The following is a 24,561-nucleotide window of genomic DNA, read 5'->3' on the forward strand; positions in this document are numbered from 1 at the left end:
AGCTGAGCCCAGGCTCAGGCAGATGAATGCAAAGTGCTGCGGAGCTGAACCGCATCGGCTCCGCATCCACAACGAGGCGTTAAAGCCGGACCCCGGCATTGAGGAGGAAAAAAGGAAAAAAGGCTTTTTGGCTTCTTGACACTGTGATGTGGCTTTGTGTTGTTTCTCTCTTTGCTGGCTGCTAATTCTCCCTTTGTCCTGGCATGGCAGGGTGCAAACCCCTTCAAGCTTTAGAAATGGAAAGTTGTTTTGTTGGTTTTGTGCTCCCTTTCTATAGCGAGTTCAGCCCCCCAAGGCCTCCCTGCCGTGGTCTATGGGCAGCAGTGGCCAGATGTGACCAGCACAGCCCAGCACAGCCCCACGTGGGCTGGAACCACCTCTCCTGAGGTTGCCCAGAGCCATCCCAGTGCCCTTCTTCCTTCCCTTTCCACGTTCTCCTGGCCAAACCCTGCCCAGGTCCTTCATCCCAAGCCTCAGTCACAGTGAGGAGGAGGAAGTAGGAGAAATGATCTCTGTGCTCTGGCTCACTCTGAGGTTTTTGTCTCTATCTTTTCCATTTAGGGAATTTATTACACTAAGTGATGGATGGAATGGATTAAAAAAAGAAGGGTGGAGTAACTGAAGACAGCCCCCTGCCTGGGCTGGCTCTGCACACAGCATCCCCATGGATGGAGCTGGGGATGCTTTCTGCTTTATCCCTGCTCCTTGCCAGCACTTGAAACCTGTGATCCTAAAGGTCAGTGCTCCTGGCTGCTGCAAAGCCAGGCTCTCCCCTGGACACAGCAGGAGTGGAGGAAAACTGTGAGGCATGGCTGAGACCCTTTGTGTGTTTTTACTCTGCAAGGGCTTTTCATAGGGGAGCTAAAAACAAATTTAGCACTTAATGCTCTGAAGAGTAAACACTTAAATACCCTATCATCTGCCCAAGTGCTTTGTTTATTATCCAGAGAAGCCAAACTGAAGCAGTTTTCCATGGAGATGTAGTACCTCCTTCAGATTAGCCAGCTTAATTAGATCCTGGTTGCTCTGTGCTGATCAGGGAAAGTCAAAGAGCCTCTTCAGAGGCCCAGCCTGGGCTCCAGCTCCACCAGGAACAGGGCAGGATTTGGGGAAGAGACTGGCAAAGCTGGACATCTCTGGTTCAAGGCTGCTCAGCACAGGTGACAGGGACAAACCCAGCACCAGAGATGAGAGGAGCCACCATCTGCTCCCAGTCACACCAATCTGTCCCAGCTTCCACCTCTGAATCCCAGCAGAGACAAACTCATCTCTGGTAAGGACTGACAACTTTAAACAAGCTATTTTTCCCTTTTTCTAAATGAAAGTTGGATGAAAATGCCAGTTTAGGCACTAGAAACTGGCAAAGGCTGCTCCTGCATAGTGGCTGCCATGACTGGTACTCCCTGAAGCATAAAATCTCCAGTCTCCCATTTACAAGCTATTAAAGCTGTTACATCCCATAATGGAGTTCCTCAGGTGAAGAAGACAAACAAGGGAAAACGCTGAAGCACCACTGCAAGGCCTGACACAATAACAGACACAGCACAAGAAGGATGTGACACGGGGACACAAACAGGAGCGAAATTTATGTCACTGGAGATTACAAGGGCATCATATATCAGCATGGAGACAGGGCTGGCCTGAGCTTTCAGGGAAAACACTCAGAACAACAACTCCAGCCAAGAGAAAAAGCAGAGCTGGGGCTCTCTGGCAGCACCCTGTGCTCAGGGAGAGCCAGGGAGTTTGGTGGGAAGGAGAGGGAGAGAGGCCAAAAATGCTGCAGGGGCCACGTGCCTGGTGTGAGAACTGAAGGTGTTGCTCAGTTATTAATGACGCTGGGAAATGTGTGCAGGGATAAGAGACACCTGTGCCACGGTCTGGGGGGGTTTTCCTGGGCCAAATGGCATCACTTTGGGCATCAGTGGCTAATCCTGCTGTTTGAGCTGTGGGGCTGCTCTGATCCCTCCTGAGCCCTGCCCAGCACACCCCACCACCCCCCAAAGCTGCTCTAAAGCTGTGGGGAAGGGAAAGCCAAAAGCTGAGCAGAGCCCAGACTCCAACATCCCACAGCATGGAGGGGAATTCTGTCCTTCCTCATGCCAGAGATCAGGAGCAACTTCTATCATGGGGAATGGCTTTAATAACATCACTGAACCAGTCTGCAGGGGGAGGTTTTACCCACAGCTTATGGGATTTGGCCATTCCTATATCAACTTTCTCATGTTCATCCAAAAACCTGTAAATAAATAGCCATGAAAACTCAGAACAGGAGAAGGGTGTTGTCCTTTGGTTGGATTTGGTGTAATGTGAGTACTTTGGACTTTGTTTAGCACTCAAATGAATTATTGGCTCCTCGTCCTTCAGCTCAGAACATTCTTTTCTTGCTTTAAGTGACTATTTGCAAAGGTGCTGTCTGCCCTGTCAGAGAGCAGTCCCCACTCTGCACCTTGCAACTGCTCTTGGAAGTGTCAGAAATTATCAGGAGAGGCTAGATATGGCACTGCTGTTTCACAGAGCACCTCAGGCTGGAAAGGAATCCATAAGGACTGATGCAAATGACCAAGAGCATCATTTGTGCTGTGACCACTTCCCTGTTCCAGTGACACACCACATGCTGGGAAGGGGAGAAATCCAAAGCAATTTTTCCCATTGTCACAAAATCAAGCGATGACCACAGTGTGACCTGAATATTGAGAATATCTGTGTCATTTCCAGCTGGTTTTGGTGTTGGAAATGCCTTTACCAGCCTGGCCCAGTGCCAGGGTGCAAAGCAGAGATGTCTCCTGCTGTGCTGTCCCTGCCAGGAAGGACGAATCCAGCGTGGAAGAGGATTTAAGAATCCACCTAAGGGTGATGCTGCAGAAAGAGAGGGTCCTGCAGGACCTGGCTGCTCAGCTGTGAGTCTCCTGCAACTCCCAGCCCTCATTATTTCACTCCAAGTCAGTGCAGCAGCAGTCAGACTTCAGAGTTAAGAGCTGTCCTACTTTCAAATGACTGAATGCAGCCCGTGCCTCCTTCCTGTTGCTGTGAGCACACGCTTCCTCTCAGCTCTGGATGGTTCCCCTCCATCCTTGGGTTCCATGAGCTGGAATTGGGGTTGGTCTGGGGTTGATCAGTGCAGTAAATGGCCCTGCTGCCTCAGCTGGCAGCGACGTGGGGGCAAGACTGCTCCAGTGGCAGATGAACTCATCACAGGAGCGATGCCACCCTCAGCCTCTGCCTCTCAGATAAAAAATGCCTTTTCTCCTCCAGCCTCACAAAGCAGCAGCTCTGCCTGGAGCCAGAGGCAGCAGCAGAGCCCCCTTCCCCTCCCTGCTCCCCTCCTTCCCCTGGCACGGGCGATATTGCATCCATCCATCCCGGGGCTGCTCAGCCTGACAATGCCTCCTGCTGATGCAGCTCTTCATCTTCAGCACTGCCAGGGACCCCAACAGCTGCATCCACTCCCCACCAGCTCCTCACCCTCCGGGGGTGTCCCCTGGCCCTGTCCCACCCGGAAAGGGGCAGCCAGCAGGAGATGGATGGCCCCAAGTGGCACCAGCACAATGAGGTAATTCCACCCAGCAGAGCCCCATCAATCCCCCGGCTCCAGCACGGTGTCCCCACGGCCACGGAGCGCTGGGGCCATAGCCCAGGTGTGTGGCTGTCAGGGAGATAAAAGAGGCTTAATTAACACCCAATAAGCTAAGTGATTTGTTATCTCGGTGCAATATATTACTCCAGCCTATCGATCCCAGGGAAGCACACGTGTCCAAGAGCCACCGAGCAGGCTGGATCCCTCCTTGGTGAGTATCTGCTGTGGGATTCCTGCTGGCTGCTGGCAGAGGCCAGGAAACAGCCCCTAACATCTCCCCACTGCTGGGCATACCCACAAAAATAACAGGATTTGCTTCACCCAAGGGAAGAGCACAGTGAAATGTGGGAAAAGGCAGTTTCCATGGAATGGGAAACCCCAAAGTCTGTCCCTGTCCCAAGCTGGGATGTCCCAAGCAGGGAGCCAGGTCCTGGACACACAGGCCATGACCTTGGTGCTCCAGCCCAGCCAGCAGCACACATCCTCTGAGCTGCTGAAACATTCCCTTCCCAGCCAAGATCAAACCATTTATTTTTCAAAACTTGAAGGAGGGGTGAAGGGGAGAGGGAGGGGAACCCAATTCCTTTAACATTGGAAATGTTAAACTCTTCATGGAGTTCTTTGATCTTTTGAGGTTTTGCTGCAAAGGGAACACCCTTTCCCCATTGGTTTACTGAGTCACGCTTATTACTTCAATGCAGAAATATCCTTTATGTCAAGTGTATAAATATCCAGCCCTAAGCTTCAGAAGCCTTTTCATTTTTTTTCTTTTTTTTTCCTGTCTGCCTTTTTCTTTTTTTTTTTTTTTTTTTTTTTCCCGGAGGAGCGTGTTTCACGCTCTCCCGGAGCCGCCTGCATTCTCCCTCTCCGTCGCTTCCCAGCAGGAAAACGCGGCGCTCTGCAGGGAGCACCCAGGGCCGCCCCTCTCTGCGTCCTCCCCACATTTCTTGTGGGGAATTCGACAGAAAAGCAGGAGGGGGAAGGCAGGACATCCCGCCTGGAAGCGCCGTTGTGTTTATCCCTTATTGCCGGGATGCGCATCCCCCTTGGGATGCGCAAAAATAAAAGCGCGGGCTGGGGAGCGGCTGCGCGGCTCTCCCACATTTTCTCCCGCATCTCCAGCATCTCCCGCATCTCCCGCATCCCCCGCATCTCCCGCATCTCCAGCATCTCCAGCATCCCCCGCATCTCCAGCATCTCCCGCACCTCCCGCATCTCCGCATCTCCCGCATCTCCCGCATCTCCCGCATCTCCCGCATCTCCAGCATCTCCCGCACCTCCCGCACCTCCCGCATCTCCCGCACCTCCCGCACCTCCCGCATCTCCCGCACCTCCCGCATCTCCCGCATCTCCCGCACCTCCCGCATCTCCAGCATCCCCAGCATCTCCCGCACCTCCCGCACCTCCCGCATCTCCCGCACCTCCCGCATCTCCCGCATCTCCCGCACCTCCCGCATCTCCAGCATCCCCAGCATCTCCAGCATCTCCCGCATCTCCCGCATCTCCCGCATCTCCAGCATCTCCCGCACCTCCCGCACCTCCCGCATCTCCAGCATCTCCCGCATCTCCAGCATCCCCAGCATCTCCAGCATCTCCCGCATCTCCCGCATCTCCCGCATCTCCAGCATCTCCCGCACCTCCCGCACCTCCCGCATCTCCCGCACCTCCCGCATCTCCCGCATCTCCCGCACCTCCCGCATCTCCCGCATCTCCCGCATCTCCCGCATCTCCAGCATCTCCCGCATCTCCCGCATCTCCCGCATCTCCAGCATCTCCCGCACCTCCCGCATCTCCCGCATCTCCCGCATCTCCCGCACCTCCCGCACCTCCCGCACCTCCCGCACCTCCCGCATCTCCCGCATCTCCCGCATCTCCCGCATCTCCCGCATCTCCAGCATCTCCCGCATCTCCAGCATCCCCAGCATCTCCCGCATCTCCCGCATCCCCAGCACCTCCCGCATCTCCCGCACCTCCCGCATCTCCAGCATCCCCAGCATCTCCAGCATCTCCCGCATCTCCCGCATCTCCCGCATCTCCCGCATCTCCCGCATCTCCAGCATCTCCCGCATCTCCAGCATCCCCAGCATCTCCCGCATCTCCCGCACCTCCCGCACCTCCCGCATCTCCCGCACCTCCCGCATCTCCCGCATCTCCCGCATCTCCAGCATCTCCAGCATCTCCCGCATCTCCCGCATCTCCCGCATCTCCCGCATCTCCCGCATCTCCCGCACCTCCCGCATCTCCCGCATCTCCAGCACCTCCCGCATCTCCAGCATCTCCCGCATCTCCAGCATCTCCCACATCTCCCGCATCTCCCGCATCCCCAGCATCTCCAGCATCTCCCACATCTCCCGCATCTCCCGCATCCCCAGCATCTCCAGCATCTCCCGCACCTCCCGCATCTCCCGCATCTCCCGCATCTCCCGCATCTCCCGCATCTCCCGCATCTCCAGCATCTCCCGCATCTCCAGCATCTCCCGCATCTCCCGCATCTCCCGCATCTCCCGCATCTCCAGCATCTCCCGCATCTCCCGCATCTCCCGCATCTCCAGCATCTCCCGCATCTCCCGCATCTCCCGCATCTCCAGCATCTCCCGCATCTCCCGCATCTCCCGCATCTCCCGCATCTCCCGCATCTCCAGCATCTCCCGCATCTCCCGCACCTCCCGCATCTCCCGCACCTCCCGCATCTCCCGCATCTCCCGCATCTCCCGCATCTCCAGCATCTCCCGCATCTCCCGCATCTCCCGCATCTCCCGCATCTCCCGCATCTCCCGCATCTCCAGCATCCCCAGCATCTCCCGCACCTCCCGCATCTCCAGCATCTCCCGCATCTCCAGCATCTCCCGCATCTCCGGGCCGAGGCCGGGTTCAGAGCGGCCGCAGGTGCGGAGGAGAAGCCCCGGGCTGGCGGAGCCCGGCTGGCACACGGTGCCGCTCGCCCGCCCGGAGCCGGGCTGATCCCTCCCTCTGCCCCGCGACTTGGCCCCGAGCTACGTCTGCGACTGGGCTTGTTGGAGCGGTACTGATGGCAGGCAAGCCGCAGCTTGAGCAGCCGGAGCCCCGGGAGGGTTTGCTGCAGTAGGGAAGGAGATGCAGGGTGCAGCACCCTCCTGCTCTGCTTCAGCTTCCCAGCAGGATGTCACCTCCAGCGCAGGTCACAGGTAGTGCAAAGCGTGTTGGAAACCATGGCACAGCTCTACAGCTCTGGATTGCCTTCTTCAAGGAAAGACTCATCGAACATGAGCCTGGCTCAGAGCTGGACACGCTTAGCCAGGCAGATGAAGGCATTTCCAACCCTCCCCAAAACGGACAGCATTCCACTCCAGCCAGCCTTGGTGAGAGGAGTCAAAGCTCTCAGGAGCCAGATCCCCTGTCCAGCTCTTGCTGTGAGCTGATGGATGCTCAGAGCTACCCCAAGCCACCACCTCTGAGAAGCACCGAGCAGACTCCTGAGCAGCTCTGTGTCCCCAAATCGGGAACCACATCAGGAATGATGAGCTGGGGCAGCAGCCAGAGCCCTCACCTGACAGAGGAGCAGGGCGGGTGCTGTCAGAGCCCTCCCTCCCTCTGCAGCACAGCCCCAGCATCACCCCGTGTCCCCTGGGCTCTCGGGTGCTTGTCCTGGCACATCCAGGAATGCTGGGGGGCCTTGATCCATCCCTGGCCATGCCAGGAGCCGAGTGTGGCAGCTGCTCTGGCCCCTCCAAGCCCAGCGGTGCCCAAGCTGAGGGGGGTCCTGGCTAACACCTATCCCTGTGCTCCCCCTTCATCCCAGCACGGAAGTTTCATTTTTCTTCCCTTTTTCCCCCTTGTTGGAGGTCACACCCCCCATTACATAACCAGGAGCCAGCTCTGGGCAGAGCAAGGAAACTTGACATTCACATAACCTGCCAGGCTCTCTCCAACAGGGATTATTAAGTCATTAGAGTCTGTTAGCAAATTTTCCCAAATACTTTTTGCTTCTTCCCAGGGGCACCTTGATGGTTAATGATCCCAAACTACGGGCTGGGCTCGAATTCACCCACTCCAGTCAAACAACCTCCAGTGATCCTCAGGGTGTGGGAGAGCTGCAGAGGGAGGGGTCAGGAGGGGACCCTTAGGAAAATTCCCTCCTAAGGATGCTGCTGTGGGGTGGCAGAGGGGAAGGGGAGAGGTGCCCACCCCAGGGAGGGGTGAGGGGGTGATCCCCATCCTCCCTCAGCAACACACACCCGCTTTTCTCCAGCTGAGCTGGCAGCCCAGGGCAATATTTCTAACAGGCAACTGTATTGCCTAACTGGAGACAGAATAAAAAATAATCATAAAAGAACCAGTCAGGCAGGCCAGTTGAGTAGAGAGGAGATAGGTTTCACCCACCTGCAGCTGACTTGTCCTCACGTTCTCAGGCTGAGCAGCGTTGCACATCAACACTGGAGCAGCTGGGGCTGGTGACAGGGGACATCCCCTGGCCCAAACCCCCACCCAGGAGCAGCATCAGCTCAAAACCCACCCTTTTATCAGGGTACCCCTCATATTTTTGTGATTGTTGAGAAGCAAAGTCTGGAGGAAGTGTTACAACTGCAACCCAAGGCGTGGGTAAAGGGGAAACCCCACACAGACTCCTCTTGTTTTAGACCCATGACTTTTAAAAAGAATATTATACACTTAAAAGGATTTCTGATCCATTTGGCCTTTAGAAAAGTCTTCATAATTTCTATGAATATCAGTGAAACTAGCAATAATAATGAACTGATAGCTACCAGAGTGTGCCTCCAGGTAACTCTGAATAGTTTCCACTTGGATAAGCAGTACAGCTCCCTGATCCCCATGACCCCACTGCCTTGAAAACCCTTTGAAGGACCAGGGGAGGCTGTGATTTCCATCCCAAGCCTTTTCTGTTCATATCTGTGAGGAAGTCACCTGGGTGTATCTAACATGAGGTCCAGCATTGGCATGGGGCTGCAGAAAACTGATTTCCCAGGTAAGTGCAAGCACCTGGAGCCCCCAGGTATCCATCCCACAGCTCCCAGGACAGGGGATGGGGCTTTGCAATGGATCCCCTGTCAAGGACCAGAGATCCCTGTGTCACCAACTCTTTCACCACTGGGCAGAGAGCAGGGAACCAGACAGTCTAAAATTCACCTTCTTTGCAAAGTTGCTGGTGGAAGATTTGTCACATGAGCCTGTTTGCTCCAGAAATAAATCTCCCTTTAAGGCAGGTAAATCTCAGGCAGAATCTGTAAGATACCCTAATGTGGCATTAAGCTGAAGTTAAGGTTATATTCCTCCAGGGATGCCAGATGGGATTTGCTTTCCTTGAAGACAGGACACATATTTTAACTTTAATGGGTTGATGGAGCCCCTTTTATCTTGTAAATATGAATGAGGAAGGGGGAGCTGTTAAATAAATGGAGGGGTTTTACCTGAACCTTTTTCCCTGTCATTGGCTTGGACTGTGCTAAAGACCTTTGTTTTCTCAGTGGAAAACTCGCTCAATCATTCAGAAAGGGAACTAAATGCCTTTTGAGAACATAACCTTTATTTTCTAGATAAATGGTTCACTCAGAGCAATTTGCATGTGGGAAGCTGGTATATGGCACAGGGAAAAAAAGATTATATTTAAAACCCAATAGCAATGTAGGTCATGATACAAACATCTACTGCTGAGATGACTTCTCTGGGGTTGGAGTTAGGGAGCTCAAGGCAATGAGAGAGGATGGGGAGGGTTTGTGCAGCAGCTCTGCTTGGGGCTGAGTGGGTACCAGTGATCTGATCCATAGTGGTCCAGATAAAAGGGGCTGGGCCCTGGGAAGATGCAGTCAACCAGATGGGAAACCCTGCACATGGTTCCCACCACCCAGTCCTGCTGTGCAGCCTTGTCCCCAAGGCTGGCTCTGCAAACCCATCCCAGCCCCTGTCTCTTTCCAGGGCTGATACCACAGAAGGGTCACACTGACCCCACTGGCACCTGGGCACCTCTGCCCAAGCACAGCTCTCACAGCAAAGCCAGCCAAGGGAGGGACAAACCAGCACCCAAACCACTGACTCCCTCCAGTGTGGGAGTCCAGGGTATCTCCCTGGCTCCTTTGGGGATGCAAAAACCCCCATGGCAGACCCCTCTGAGACCCCCAAATGGTGCCCAAGAGCTGCAGGGGCTGGATTTAGCTCCTTGGGAGAGTTTGCCAACACTGAGGGAAGAATCACAAAACATGAGAGCTAGCAGAGTGTAAATTAGAATATTAGAGTGTAGAATAAGTAGGTTTTTGGATTGTTTGTATTAAGGGCCATGTGGTCAAGATGGAGAAACCTGGGTGTGGTGGGCTCCTTCTTCCTTCTTCTTCATATTATCCATGTTGGGGAGGCATCCTGGGAACCACAGATTGGATGGGGAAAGAACTGGACATTGTAAAGAGATTGCATGGCATTGGAAAGAGTGTAAACATTGTATAGGTAGTTTTAGGTACAAAAGATTTGGCACAGCCCACCCGAGGGCAGTTCTGTGATGGTCGCTCTGCAGAGCAGACCTGTGTCGGGCTGACTGAAACCTTTCAGAAGAAAAGATAAATAAACAGCTCTGCAACAACACAAGGTCGTCTGGAGAAGCTTTCTTGCTGGGAACTCCGAGAGAAGCCAGACTCTGACCACCTGCATGTCCTCTCTTGGGAGGTCTCACGCCTAGAGAGACCCTCGGGGTGGGACACTCCAGCAGCGTGTTTCTCCAAATCATTGCACCCCAAAACTTCTCAAAAGTTCCAAATCCCTAACCTGGCCCAGAAACAGCGCCCAGACTTCCCGACCTTGGGCTGGGAGCTCCATCCTGCTCTCCAAAGCGAGGGGCACTGTCCCTGCCCCAGGCTGTGCCCCTGGCGGGCAGGCGAAGGCAGAGCCTGGGAAAGGCGCCGGGAGCAGCTGCAGCACAGCCCGGTGCCAAGCCCAGCTGCTCGGTAATTAGGGCAACATGTTGTCTCTTGTACACACCTCCAAAGACGCTGCATTAGCTTGATAAGTATTTAACACTTGGCACGGGGGGAAATTTCCACTTAGCATCCAGCAGAGCCGAGCGGCAGGGAGGGGAAGGTGGCACAGGCAGGGCAGGAGGTGGCACAGCCCTGCTGGGACAGGGTTTGTGGGCTCTGCCATCGCTCTGGGACAAAGCCCTGGCTCTGCTCTGGGTTTAATCCCCCCTCTCCTGGGGGCTGTGGCTGCTTGTCCTGTCTTTGAGAGGTTTTTGGAGCGTGCTGGCCGTGACGAGCTCGCTGTGCTGCACACATTGTGTTGAGGTGCAGGAACCGTGCAAACACACTGCCAGAGAGACATCTTCATCCCCACAGCTGGGGTCCTGCAGGGAAAAGGGCCAGGCTCAGCTCCTGGGACAGCAGCATCTCCCCAGAGCTGAGGAAACTGAGCTGGGACTGCAGAAAGATGGTCCTTGCTGCAAAACTCAACTTCTGCAAACACAATTCCCTCCAGAGAGGGCAGGGATGAGGGTGACCAGATTCTCTCCAGCTTTGGGGAGTCATCCCAGCCACACATAAATTGGGATGGGGAGCTGGTCCCAGCCCATTGGGCACTGCCCAAGCCTTACACAGGCCAGGCAGCAGCCCAGCCTCCTCATTCCACTACCGGGTCCCTTTAGCATTTTCCATATGTTTCAGTGCAGATAAATCTTTTGTCTGAATCGAAATCAGTAATTATGAGTCAGAGTTAGCACACAGCAGGTGAGTCAGGCACAGAGGCATTTCTGCCTCGTACCCCCAAGGTCTAAGACACTCTCCTGAGCCTCCTGTGTGTGGTCTTTGTTCAGGGCTTTCACCAACTTCATGGGCACCCCCAGCCAGAGCTGCCACCTCCTCCTCCAATCCTCAGGGTGGGAAAGCTCCCTCAGCACCTGGGCAATGCACAGGTGGTCCCTGCTCACTCCATGCCCTGTTCAGGTGTTTTCAGCTCTGGCAGGACGTGGCTTGGTAGAGGGGATGTTTTATTGGGGGGTGGGGCTGCTTGGAGATTTGTCTCCCTGCTCCCTTTGATCCCCCAACTCATCTCCTCACCCCATCTCCTCTCCTCACACCCCCGTGGAGTTCAGCCCCATCCTTCCCTGCACTGTGGCACTTCATCCTCCCACAAACCAGGCTGGGCTAGGGAAAAATGATCAAACCCTGAGAGGTGTGGTGGGCTGTAGGTGGGTTTGGTCACCCAGGTGCAGCTCCAAGCCCACAGCCACCCTGGAGAGCCCATCCCAAGCTTTAAGATGTGTGGCCTGAATCCTGCCTCTCTGCAAGGGCCACACTGCTGATGTCACCAGGGTGAGGCTCACTCATGGCTCTTCTGCTCCCTGAGAGTGGAATTTCTTCAGGGGCTTTGTCCTAAAGACAGGAAGCTCATGGCTCCAGAAGTTATTAGGAGAGAGAACACAGCCCAAGATATCCCACAACCAGCATGATCATTTAAACTCATTTAATTTAGAGAGTGACAACACCCTGAGAGTGCCACACACAGGGGAGGGAGAACATGCCCACACCCCCACAGCAGAGACAAAACCCCACTGGCAGGAGCTAGGAAGGAGCTGTCAGCCCCCATCTCTGCACAGAGATCAGCCCAGCCAGCCTTTGCCTCCTTTGCCTTAAAGCACTCAAACCCAACAAAACACTTTGTTTGCTGCCCGTCCTAAACTGCTTGGGCAGGGGAGATGAGCTGAAAGCTTGGACACTCTGCAGAGCTGCAGGTGTGGGTTCCAATGGCCAGTTAGGCACCTCTGAAACCTGAGGCTTGTTAATGAAGGTCCCTGCTGAGCCATAGGAGCTGCTGGAATTACCTCGGACAGCACGGCCACCAGCGCCCAGCCCACGGCCACAGCACCTTGGGCAGCTGAGGACACAGCTGGAGGTCACTCCCCACACTGCCAGGCTCTGGGGGATGGCTGGGGAGAGATAACAAACCCCAGGGTCACCCTGATAAGGGATGAAAACGCTCCAGAGGTGAGGAATAAGTGCTTTGAAGGGCAATGCTTCCCTCCCAGTGACAAACTCCTCATCAGGGCCTCCAGAGCTGAGGATGCTGCACTGAGGGACCAGCCACGGCCAGGCAGCACTGAGCTGTGTCTCTGTAGGCTGGAGAGTCCTTCCCTGCAGCTCAGGTGGCCCCTTCCCAGTTCAAACCAGTGCAAGGAGCAGAAAGGACGGGTGTTCTCCCAATTCAATTCCATAGGTTGGTCCCAACGCCCAACCCCACCTGTGGAGGAGCTCTTGGATGCTCAGCAAATGATGCTGGGCTTAGGTAGGAGCAGCTTAAGCTGCAGTCAGCCCAGAGCCCCAGCAGAGGGAATGGAAAAGCCACCATGGCTGAGGACCAGAGAAGCATCTACACCAAACCACCAGGCTGATGGGGACCAGGAGGATAAAGGAGGACAAATCCCAGCATCCAGGAGGGGTGACAAAGCAGGGGGACCAGGTGACCCTCCCCATGGGGGCACAGAGCCATCCTCCTCCTCCTCCCCTGCTCCCCAGAGCACAGCCCCGCTGATGGAAGTCAGCACCTCGCCCAGCAAACACTCGCTGGGAGCTTTTCACACCTGGTTCAGCCTCTTGAAGTTTCACACCAGTGAAGAGCTGTGACCTCAGGAAGGGAGGGTATCAGCTATATTTCCCAAATATCAGCAAATCGTGTGAGAGAAAGAGATATGCTAAGGGGGCAGACTGCTCAAACCATTACCATCCTTCTTAGTACCACTTAGCTGAACCGTTAAAAAGATCCAGGGCTCCCAAAGACAATTAAGCTCAAGGGAAGCCATAAATCTCAATAAACATCAAGCCAAGTTTTCTTCACTGCTTGAAACAACAGATATAATTTCATTGGTTACTGAGCTCATGCTCCCAAAGGGATTTCAGATAAAAAGCCACTTATTCAAAACACCAAAGCCAGGCTTCTCCTGTCTCTCAGGCTACCGAGGGGTCAGATTTCCCAGCACGGGAACATGTGCCCCGTGCTCTGCAGAGGTGGAGCCTGGCTGTGCAAACCTCTGCAGGTTTATGGTGGCTGTGGCACGGCGCTGTGACCTGCCACCAAGGTCAGGCACCTGCCTGGGGAGGTGGTGATCCCAGTGGGAGGCAGGAGGGGATCTGGATGCTGGACACAGCCCTCCACCCTCTGCTGAGCTCGGCAGGACGTGGGGCTGGTGGAGCTGAACTCCTTCTCTGAGACCCCAGGGACCAAGGTCATGCACAGCCAGGGTTGTGGGGGCATTTTCTCTATCTCCAAGCTGGTTTCCATCCCTGCCTCGTTATCTCTGAGGTACCTGAGGGGCCCAAAGGGGGGGCACAGAGCACAGCAGCTCTCCAGGCTGCCCCAGGAGCCTCCTGGCTCTGTGCCTTTGTGCCATTTATCCAGCCTCTCTCACCCATGTGCTTTCCTCTGCAGAGAGCAGAGTGAGAGCCGTGCCAAGGCAGCACATGCCAGCCTCAAGTCCTCACTCCAGGGTTTTTTCCTGGCAGGTTCTGTGCTCAACAGGGCTGAGGCCTCAGTTTTGACAGCCCTCTGCAAGGTCATTCCATCCGCCAAGCTCTGCTTCCTTGTGCTTTGATTTAAGTTCTGGCATGCTTCTTGTATTGATTTCTCTCAGATGTATTTTATGGGGAATAAGCACTCAAACCAGGAGGCCAAGACCTCCTGCATTGTGCACGGCATAGTAATGGATGAGCTCCTTCTCACACTCTCTCCCTCCCCTTGTCCCCAGTTCTCTCACCTTTTATTTAATCCACTTGCAAATGCAATGGGCTGAAGGACAGAAAATGCACAAATACATGAAGTGTCCCTGCTTTGGATGCTTCCCTGGGAGAACCAAGCAGGGGATGACTTTGGGTTGAGAACAGAAAGACTTCTCCCAATTTTTATCAGGAGTTTCAGATGCAGAAGCATTTCCCTGGTTGAGACTGAGGGATCTCCATGACCACAGTGGTCAAGAGCTTCAGGGAGTACAAAGAATTCAGCCTTATCATTATTTAGCACCTGAAAGCTGCAGGTGGTAGAACCGACCCAAACCTCAACTTCTCTCCCCAGGAGAAACCAACTTTACCACCAGAAACACCCTGGTGGGATGGCAGGGAGTGTGTCCTCACATCTGTTCTGCTGTCTGTGAAGGGCCAAATACACCCAAACATTCCAGGGAAGGCTTTTCTGCCAGCTGAAAATCTCCTGAGCTCAGCAGAGGGGGAGACACACACGATCCTGGGGACAGCCTGAGCTGGCCAGGTTTCCAGCCCAGAGGTTCAGCAGCAGCCCAGATGTGCACTCTGGGTTGGCTGCACCCAGCACTGCTGGAGGTGACCTTGGCAGTGCTGGTGTCCTGGTTAAACCCCAGCCTTAGGTGAGACCTGAAAATCACCACCAGAAACAGCAGAGCATTTCAAGGGACAAACCCTCAGCAGAGTCAAGGGACGGGTTTTCCCTGTTTTAGTAAACAAACTACCTGGGATCCCTATTGCCAGCATCAGGTTTCCCAAATTCCTAAATCCAGGCTGCTGAAAGGATGACACTGCTGTAGAAGTGAGGACTCCAAAACTCCCATTCAATGTATTTTCCTCTGATGACACAAGCCCAAGGAGTCAGGATTTGGAAGGCAGCCCTCCTTCTGTCCACTGGAGGAATAAAAACATGGTTATTGTTTTTCTCAGTGAACTGCTAAGCCTGTTTTTAAGTGAAACCTGAGCTTCCTGTCTCATCACGTGCTTCCAGGAGCTCGAGCTTTAGGAAAACCAAATTCTTTCAAACTCTGGATAAGACCATTAGAGTTGCTTAATTTCCTTTATGTCCATCTGTTTCAGTTCAGCTCAGTTGCTTCTGTCCCAGACAAGACATTTGGCTCTTCTAAATAAATCTTATAGCCCATTTGGATTAAAGACTTTCTGATGCAGCCTCTGAATATAATCCCTCTGATTTGCATCTCAAAGAAATCGAGTTAAAACCGAGTAAGAACCATACACGGAGTGCTTGGAATTGCTGGAGTACGTGAAGCACTCACGAGGTCCCATATGGATAATGGTGCTTTTGTTTGGAATTTCTCATGAGCTCCTGCGCTCCCCTGGCTGTGGTCGCACCAGGCACACTCCGGGGCTTTCGAGGCAGGCAGGGTGAAAACATAATTGACTGCTTTTGCTGCTTGTCCAAAGCTCCGAGTCTTACACCCCAGAAACCGAGAACGCTGCGGGGAAAGTGCGAGACGCACTTGGAGAGAGTCTGGGGCGGCAGATGCCACCGCGGGGACAGCGGGGGACGGATGAATGAACCGCAAATCCCCCTCGAGCCCTGCCAGCTCGGGGATCATCCTATCCGCGATGTCCAAGAGGCGTTTCTGAGGCGGGGGGAGCGCCGGAGCGCATCGCTGTCCCCAGGCTGCTCAGCCGCGTTATCTCATTTTTGGAGCGGCAGCGCCGGGTCACGGGATGCCGGGTGCTATTCCTGGCGGTGACGCAGCCGCTTTTCCCCTCTCCGTGTCCCAGGGTACCTGTCTGTGACACATGCCTTGCGAAACGGCGATTCCCCAGATAAGAGGCTCCGTTCGAGCCTTGCCGCTGGAGGAATTTTGGCAGCAGCCCAAGCGCTGCTGTCCCACTGATTCCTCTCAGGAGCGTTTGGAGGCTCGAGGTGTTTGTGCCTCTGAGGCGTGGGAACAGCTGCTTCCCTCTTTTTAACCTTCGCAGCGGTAAAATCGTGAGGGGAAAAAAATTAAAAAGGAAAACTTACATAACGCTAAAAAAAAAAAAGAAAAAAGAAAAAATTAAGCAAAAATTTGCTGCATCACCAGTGCTGCCCATGGCAGAGCTGTGCTCAAAATGGATTCAAGGGAGGGATTCAAGACCCTGTCCCAGCCTCCTTCAATTACATAATTACAAGAGGAACGGACATGGTTGCATTGACAAACTCCAGACCTCCTCCCAAAGATCCCAAGATTATCGGCTGCTTGGGACAGTGGGAAGCTGAGTCACGGACAGGGAGGTGTTTGGGTATCAGGGTTACTGCAGGGAATCAGATCCACAGCAGGACACAGGCAGGAATCCCTTCGCTAGGGCAAGGCAGACGCCCACGCTGCTAATAATGATAATAATTAATTACAAGGACTGAGCAGAACTGCCCCAGCCTGAACCTTTACCCAGAAAAACCTCATTTTCTCTGGATGAGAAGAGCCTCAGTTGTTCAGCACAGAGGAACAGGGGGCAGAGCCGAGCTGGACCCAGCCCAGACCATCACCCCCTCCCCAGAGCCATCCCAGGGCCATTAAAAGCCAAATTCATTTCCAGAGCTGAAACCAACTGCCCGTAATACAGACTCTGCTGCAGCTGTGGTTCAGTGTGGCACCTGAGAGCTGCGAGGTTAATGACACAGGGCTGTCAGCAGCCTTAATTATATTCCCATTTTTCCAGCCCCTGATTAGCTTTAGAGCTCATCTGGTGTCAGAAATTTGGTGCCTAAGCTTTGACAAAAGTGTTTCATTATTACTTAATAAACGGGCAGAGAGGGAGGGCACGTCTTTAAGCTCTGGCTTGTAAAAGCTTCCTCTTTTTTCCAGCTTTTATTTAAATTTAACCTCCCAAAAGCTCCCTTACCTCAGCCATGTGGGCTGACCCCACTCTCACTGCCCAGGGAAAAGCCCCCCACATTGCTGGGACCCCCAAATCTGTATCAAATTCCCCCCATAAATGTGTTCTGTTCAGCTGAGAGCCTGCTGCTCTCTGGCTGCTGATGGCAAATTAATAACAATCATTTATTACTGTTCTATCACCCCTAAAATGAGCCAGGTGTTTGCAGGGAAAAATAATAAAATAGAAGGGGATTTAAAAACAATAATAATAAAAGCACAAGCTTTGAATCAAAAGATCTGAATGGCTTAAAATCTAAAGCAGAGCTTAGGTGCTTCTTGAGATTCAATTTCCTCCAGCTCTCAGTGAAGTTAATTAGCTAGAATATTAATAGAAGTGGTGAGAAGGAGCCTGGTGTCTTTTAGCTCCTTCCCTAAAAACACAGTGAGCTCACCACAAACCTCTCTGGGACCAACTGCCCAGCAGCTCCCTGTCCTTGCTCAGACCCCAAAGGCAGCTTGGTACCCAATTCCCAATGAATTCCCCCCAAAAATTTTCACTCCTCAGTGTTTGTCTTTTTTATCCTTTTGCAGGAAATTCCTGGAGTGGAAATTTGAGCAAATCCCAAAATCCTGGACTTGTGCTCAGCCTGAAATCGCTGGTGCTGCCTGGAGGAGGTTTCTAAAGGCAAGGGTGGCTCTGCAGCATCATGAGCTGCATGTTCCCTCCCAGCTGGCCAATCCCCCAAATCCCTGCTGTGCTTGTGGACATCACCAACCACATTTTCCCTGTTCCTGTGAGGATGAGAGGGGCCTGCCCAGAGCAGCAGCACGTGGGGCAGGGTTTATGGTGCTGGTCTCTCTCTGGCCTTGGCCACGTTCATGGCAGTTGCCTGAGATGAAGGACGCTCTCAATGACTTTATCCTTGACCTCTGATCAGTCAGAAACCACGGAAGTTTCCAGCACCTCCAACCACTTAATGTTTAACTTCTGCTGTAGCTTCTGGATGGAGATACTGAGACAATTTTGGCTTTGCAAAGGCAACTGGGCTGGAAGGAGCTGGCTGCAAATCATTAGCAGGATTGTTCTCACCCTGGTTTTGGCTTTTTAATTGCCAGGCAGAGTGACATGAGACATTCACTGCAAAAAGCTGCAACCACATGAAATTCGCCTGGTTTGAGGCTTGGTTCCAGCGGAGCAGAGAGTGATAGAAACCAGGCTGATATTAACAGAGCCACTTCCAGTGTCTCCAGTGGGGACAGCACTGGAGTTTGGCTCAGAGGATTTCCAGAGGCTGGAGGTGGGCAGGGAGCAACAAGAGCATTCAGTGAATGGCCCCAGCTCAGCACAAGCAGTGCAGTCTCATCATTGTCCCTTGAGTGGTTGAAACAGCCCCCATCAAAAAGGGACCATGGGGAGGTTGGTGACTCCTGCATGTCCAGCTTGTAAATTATTCCCATGCCCAGGAATACCTGAAACTGTTGGAAAGAATCCACCTCCTTCCCTTTCCCCTTCGTGTGAAAACAAATATTATGTGGGAAGGAAAACCAGCTGGAATAGGAATGGTTTTCCATCAGTGAGGAAAGCTGAGGTGGACATTCCCTCTGAGTGGAGGAGGACTTTGATCCAGCAAGGCACCAGTAACACCAGTAACACCAGTAACAGCCTGCAGCCTGTCCCCATGCTGTTCCCAGAGCAGGTAACGAAGGGCAAACACCAAACGCTCCTTGCATGGAACCCACCCAGGCTAATAACAGTATTAATTACAGCACACAGCCCTTCTTCCCACTGTAAATCTCTATTAGCAATAAACTGGAAGGGTCATAAAAAGGAGTTTACAATGAACCCACCAGGCAATATGTGTCTGAATCCTTGGCTTTCTTGCAGCTGGCAATAAAGCCTTCTTTTATTAGAGCACATACCCTGCCCTGCAGATAACGTACAGGGCCCAGGACTCCTCCAAGAAATGATGCAAAGCTGTTTTGTTGCACTTTGATTTGCTGCAGAGCTGTGTGGAGGTGGGAAAAGCTGAGGCTCCTGTTCCCTCATCCCAGCCTGACACTGAATCACCAGAGCAGGAGCAGCCTCGGTGATTCTACATTGTAAATGTTCCCCTGCCCTGCAGGGGGGAAAGCTTGAGGAAACAGAGAAAAAAAAAAAAAAAAAGAAAATAAAATCAAAAAAAGGTTGGTGGTAAATTAAGAAACACATGGAAATCCTTGGTGTAAGAAAGGAGCAGCAAATGGTTGTGGTGGTGTCATGGGCAGGGGTTAATGTTTAAGCTTCTGTTTTTGTTTATAAAAGTTGGGAGCAGATAGTGCTGAGAATCTTAGAAATAGATCCATCCAGGGGCATGAGGGCCAGGCCTGGAAGAGATTTGTTGGCTTCAAAGTTCTAGTCAAGCTGGTTCCAAAAGAGGAAAAATATTTAAAAATAAGAAAAAAAAAAAAAAAACCAAAAAAACAACAAAGTAAGCAAAGGTTGATATCTGCAACTTGTGGCACATGAGAGAAATGCCCACACTGGCACAGAAGAGATGTCCCTTTTGGGTTGCCTGCCCAGAAACACAAAACTGGACTTTGAGGCTCTTTGTAGGTCCCTTCCAACTCTCTGCTCTGTGATTCTGGGAAAGCTGGCTTTGCTGAAGGACAAGCAGCAGCACTGCCAGAGCACTGCCCAGCCCAGTGCTGCCCCTCTCCCACCCCTGTCCCAGCTTGGGCTGCCTTCAGGCCCTAAAATGGGGACCTGGATCCTCTGGGCTTGCAAGAGCCTTTAAAAGGACCAGCACTCATTAACTGAAGCTCAGTGGAAGGTGCTGTAGACACCAGTGTGAAATCACCAGTTCTATTCAGCTCACTGCTCAGGCAGGATTGTTCTGAAGTGCAGATCAGCCCTGTTCTCTTACACATCTCCAGTAAAAGTAACAACTCTGTCACCTCTGGAGCCATTCCTCTGCTGTGTGCAGCCTTGCTGGTGCCTCAGTGTTTAGCTGGAGGGCTTCATCTCCTTCAGACAGCCACCTGTCAATTATCCATGCCCTCCATAAATAAAATAAACGGCTGGTGGCTTTTGTTGTACCCATAAAAGTCATTCTGCAGTAAAGCTGTGGCACTGTGCTAGGACAAGGCAAACAGATTTTTCCAGGCAGTTTAAAGCCTGGCTCCAGCACTGTGGTTTGGACTTTCTTTCAAGCTGAAATTCAACCACAGCCCTTCACACTGCTGCCTTTATCCTGCTCTGAGTGTGTTTCCATTCCTGTAAACTCAGTTTTTGGGCAAGTTACTGCCCAGAGAAGCCCCTGGGAGTGCCCAGGCCAGGCTGGACAGGGCTTGGAGCAGCCTGGGACAGTGGGAGGTGTCCCTGCCCATGGCAGGGGTGCAACCCAAACCATTCTGGGATTTTATTCAGCTGCCCTGGACAATGGTGAGGCCCCATTGTGGTTGTCAGATGAACAGGACAAGTGCTCTCCTTTTTAATATTCTCTTCTCCTTCTTCTACTAACTCCAAACCTGACATCCTCAGGAAAAACTCTCATCCCACTTCTCCTGCACTCTTCCCTTCCCAGGTTAGAGCTTTTCCCAGCTGGGTTTGCAGGCCAGACACACTCTCAAAGTCAAGGGGAGAAAAATAACACGCTGGAAGCGCTGGAGCCCTGGGCCTGGCTTTTTAAAGATGAATATTCCGCAGAGAAATTACTCATTGTTTTTTGTGGCTCTCTTACAGAGACAGAGAAAGAAAAGAAACTGATGTAATAGGAGATATTAGCCAAGCCATCTGACTAAGGCACCTCACTCCCCATCCACCACATCCAGCCTGCTGGAACTCCTGCTGCCAGCCTGCTGGGGCACGGGCTGGACTCTGATCTTTGGGGGTTCTGCAAGAGTCACCCCAAAATCAGCCTCTGAACCCACCCCACAGGGGAGCAGAGGAAGCTGGGGAGTGCCACCAGGCTTGGAAGGGACCTTGGCTCTCTGCTGGGCCCTTTGCCACCAGGCTGTCCTTCCCTGTGCTACTGAGAGTGCTGGGTGGCCAGCAAAGCTCCATCCATCCATCCATCCATCCATCCATCCATCCATCCATCCACCCATCCATCCATCCATCCATCCATCCATCATCCATCCTCCATCCATCATCCATCATCCATCCATCCATCATCCATCCATCCATCCATCATCCTCCATCCATCCATCCATCCATCTATCCATCCATCCATCCATCCATCCATCCTCCATCCATCCATCATCCATCCATCCATCCCTCCATCCATCCATCCATCCATCCATCCATCCATCCATCATCCATCCATCCATCCATCCATCCATCCATCCATCCATCCATCATCCATCCATCATCCATCATCCATCCATCCATCCATCCTCCATCCATCCATCATCCATCCATCCATCCATCCCTCCATCCATCCATCCATCCATCCATCCATCATCCATCCATCCATCCATCCATCCATCCATCATCCATCCATCATCCATCATCCATCCATCCCTCCATCCTTCATCCATCCATCCTTCATCCATCATCCATCCATCCATCCATCCATCCATCCATCCATCATCCATCCATCCATCCATCCATCCATCCATCCATCATCCATCCATCATCCATCATCCATCCATCCCTCCATCCTTCATCCATCCATCCTTCATCCATCATCCATCCATCCATCCATCCATCCATCCATCATCCATCATCCATCCATCATCCATCATCCATCCATCCCTCCATCCTTCATCCATCCATCCTTCATCCATCATCCATCCATCCATCCATCCATCCATCCATCCATCCATCATCCATCCATCCATCCCTCCATCCTTCATCCATCCATCCATCATCCATCCATCCATCCATCCATCATCCATCCATCCATCCATCATCCATCCATCCATCCATCCATCATCCATCCATCATCCATCCATCCATCCATCCATCCATCATCCATCCATCATCCATCCATCCATCCATCCATCCCTCCATCCTTCATCCATCCATCATCCATCCATCCATCCATCCATCCATCCATCCATCCATCCATCCCCATGAAGCACACGTGGGAGGGGACATTTTATACATATATGTATTTTTACTGCAGCTGGTGGCCCTGTTCCTGAGGCCAGAGGAATTATTACCTGCTGCTTTCATGTGTTGTACCATGCATAAATTCAGCTCCTGAGCTGATGAGCCAGGAGATTTTTCCCCTTCTCTGCCCAGGACTGTGCAGGTGAGTGCTCACATTTCTCCATGGGGTGGGAAGGGATGGCTGGGTGAGAAGTGGGAGCAAGGCACACATGTGCACACGCAGGGACACATGGCCCGTGCATACTGAGCCACAGAAACGCTGCAGCTCTCTAAATCTACCCAGCAATCCCACACTAATCTGCTCAGCCCCAGTCCCAAATATAACTCAGGGACAATAAATAACTAACAGGAGTTAAATGAGTTCAGCTTCTTAACCTTTGCACGGATCAATCCCTGTGTTATTTCGTTTTTCCCTTGTTTCTCTCTGTCCCCATGCCTTGTTCCCTGCTTGGCTCCTGGCACAGCAGCCAGGTGAGCAGGTAGCTGGAAGCAGAGGGGGAAGACCCAGATCTGTGAAAAAATTAAATCACCAACCACTTCCTTTCTGAAACTTGGGGCTGCTGCTTCCTGCTCTGCATCCCAGATCTCAGGAGGATTGACACCCTCAGGGTGCAGGAGTTTAAAAATCCTGGGTTAAAAAGCTCTGGCTGTGTCTCCTGCTTGTAAATCCCACTCTGCCAGTTGGGAGTGAGATGGTCCATGATGAATCTGAGATCTGTAAAGTACCTGGCCCAGCAAGTGCTGCAAGAGAGTTTAGCACATCTTCCATCATGACTCATGTGCTGCTGTGCCACACACTCATGGGGAAAATATGATGCTGGTACCCAGCAGATGCCACCTAAAAGGGGACAGTCCCAACTTCTCAGCACATCCTCCTGCTTTATTGCCCATCCCAGTAGGAATAAATCTTTCCTCCCAGCTGGACTCGCTGTTCCCTCAAGAATGATGAATCTCCAGCCTTGTTGCTCTGCCACCATTTTTTAGGTCTTTTTCAAGGTGGTCAGCACAGCCACCACCCTGCTTTGCCAAAATCCTGGCAGGGTTTTTTACTCTGAGCTGGGAAAAAGAAGATGTTTTCCAGACTCCCACCCTCGGAGGATGAGTCGGAGGAAATTAGCAATGATGCACCACTGAAAAAAATCAAATTGTTCCAGCAAGTTCAAAGCTGAGCCAGTCTGGAGACATCTGCACACCACATGCCAGGAGCAGTGAAACACCAATAAATCCTTGCAGGATGGCACTGGGGGGAGGAAGCTTGAGCTGCTCAACCCAACTGGGGAAGCTCCCAGTGCTTCTGTTCTGAGGTGCCTGAAGAGACTCAGTGGAAAGGAGAGAGCTGAGGGAAGAATAACAATTTTGGAGGAAAATGTTGAGCTAGCCATGTTCATAGAATCCCAGATTGGTTTGGGTTGGAAGGGACCAGGGGCAGGGACACTTCCCACTGTCCCAGGTTGCTCCAAGCCCCATCCAACCTGGCCCTGGACATTTCCAGGGATCCAGAGGCAGCCACAGCTTCTCTGGGCAGCTCCTCACAGTCACCTTCATTTTGGATGTGGTTATTGCTCCAGTTTCCAGAATGAGATGGCCACTGAAGTCTATTCTCTGATTGAAACCCAAAATCATTATGCCAAATTTAAAGAAAACCTTTCTAAAACTGGAAGGCAACCATGAACTGAAACAGCAGAGGAAAATGGATTTAAGAGTCCAGTTTTATTTCTGGAGAAAAGGCTGGTTTTAAAATAAAAATAAAAGAACCTTGCCAGGTGAAAAATGTCCATCCCTTCAGCAGAGATCAATAACTCCCCAGGATCAGGCGCTCAGGCCGCTGACCTGTGGCTGTTTGCAAAGGGCTTTCACTCTGCCCACGGAGCCCAGAGCAAAAAACTTTACAGTGTTCAAAGGAAAGTGAGTAAACAACCCAAAATCAAAGGTCCAGGAGCTTCTCATCCAGGTGGCCTCAAGATTGTGCACGGTGGAGGAGGAGGTGTCAGTGCAAGTGGGAAAATCCCACTGTACCTGAGCAACACGGGAGCTTTGCCATCATCCCCAACAGAGGCAGGAATTATTCACTGTGTTTTTCTGAACTTCTGTGTCATCCTCAGCTCCATCCCTCTGGATTTTGTGGTTGAGGAAATGCCAGGCCTGGAGCAAGGCAGTTGTAGGAAAACTTTAGGTCCACATTTAGCAAGCACAAATATCCCCTTGTGAAAATCCACGTGGGTGTGATGGGTGGATTCCTCCACCTTCAAAACTGGGATGGATCCTTCCACCTTCTCCAGGCTGGGATGGCAGGAATGCTGTGCTGGGAATTCCCACACTGACAGGTGCCACACTCCATCC

The sequence above is a fragment of the Oenanthe melanoleuca genome, chromosome 17 (genome assembly GCF_029582105.1).
Source record: "Oenanthe melanoleuca isolate GR-GAL-2019-014 chromosome 17, OMel1.0, whole genome shotgun sequence".
NCBI classification, from domain to species: domain Eukaryota; kingdom Metazoa; phylum Chordata; class Aves; order Passeriformes; family Muscicapidae; genus Oenanthe; species Oenanthe melanoleuca.